Consider the following 1,800-nt stretch of genomic DNA (forward strand, 5'->3'; position numbering starts at 1 on the left):
GAAAAACATAGGAGAGAAAAAGTCAAGTCATTTATAAAAACAGGACCTTTAGAATAATAGCTGATTATTCAACAGAAGCCTTGAAAGTCAGAAGAGTCTGGAAAGATGTATCTCAAACCCTGAAAGATCACAACTGTCAACCAAGACCATTATACCTAGCAAAAGTAGCTTTTAAAATTGAGAGAAATGAAAACTGGAAAGTTTCAGTAAAAACACAGTAAAGGAATTTATGAGTAGAAAGTCAGCTCTACAGAGGAAACTAGAAAGATTACTTAATCTTGAAGAGAAGGATAAACACACCCAAGAGGTCAAAGGGAACAAATAAACAAGTAAGTATCAGGATAGGTAATCAAAAGAGTTCTGAGAAAATATAACAAAATGACAGGAGTTAGCACATGCCCTTCAATAATAACTTTGATCTTAAGGACCTCAATCTCCCAACAATAAGACATAGGCTAACCGTTTGGATTAGAAAACAGGTTTCATCTTTCTTCTGTCTCCAAGAAATACACTTCACCATCAATGGTAGATACCAGCTCAGAGTAAGAGGATGGAGAAAAGATTCCAAGAAAATGCAACAAAGGAACAATCTGGCATAGCTATTTTAATATCTGTCAAAATAGACTTCAAACCAAAATTAGTCAGAAATAATAGGAGGACACTTTATACTAATTAAATGATAAATTCACAAGCAAGGTATTACAATCCTAAACATACATGTACCAAACACAAGGGCACCCAATTTCATAAGATAAATACCATGAGATCTAAAATCACAGATTGGCCCTGACACAGTGGTAGTGGGAGACTGCAAAACCCTCCTCTCACCAATATCCAGGTCATGTAGAAAACGTACTAAACAGAGAAATTCTGGAGTTGAGTAACACGATAAATCAAATTGACCTAACATGTATCTACAGAACATGCCATCCAAACACTAAGGAATATATATTCTTCTCAGCAGCCCATGCAATATTCTCCAAAAACCAACCATACATTAGGGCACAAAAGAGGCTCAACATATATAGAAAAATTGAAGTAACAAGCTGAATTCTGTCTAAGTACCATGGAATAATGCTGTATGCCACCATAAAAATAACAGAAAGAAAACAAACTCATGGAAGCTAGATGATACAATTGAACCATAATTGGGTCAAGGAAGGAATTTTAAAAATTCTTAGAACTGAATTGTAGCTGAAGTTATCTCCAGTCCCACCTGGGCCTGCAGCCACTCAGACCCAAATAAACACACAGACGCTTATATTATTTAAACTGTTTGGCCCAATGGCTCAGGCTTCTTGCTATCCAGTTCTTAAATCTTAAATTAAATTTCTATTAATCTGTAAGTTTCCACATGACTTGTGGCTTACCAGTACTTGACATCTTACTTCTCATGGTGGCAGTGTCTCCTGACTCAGCCTTCCACTCCCAGAATTCTCCTCTCTGCTTATCCCACCTGTACTATACTTCCTGCCTGGCTACTGGCCAATCAGCATTTTATTTATCAATCAATCATAGCAACACATTTTCACAGCATACAGAAAGACACCCACAGCACTGAATAAAAATGAAGACATGGGGTTGGGGATTTAGCTCAGCAGTAGAGCATTTGCCTAGCAAGCACAAGGTCCTGGGTTTGGTCCTCAGCTCCAAAAACAAAAAGATACAACACACAAAAATCTATGGGGCAGTCCTAAGAGAGGAGAGCATATAGTACTAAATGCCTACATCAAATCTTTTAGAAATTTGGAGGATTTTTTTTAAAAAATATAAAATTTAGATCCAAGTATTTTGCTAGAC

This window comes from Onychomys torridus, chromosome 19 (genome assembly GCF_903995425.1).
Source record: "Onychomys torridus chromosome 19, mOncTor1.1, whole genome shotgun sequence".
In the NCBI taxonomy this organism is placed as follows: domain Eukaryota; kingdom Metazoa; phylum Chordata; class Mammalia; order Rodentia; family Cricetidae; genus Onychomys; species Onychomys torridus.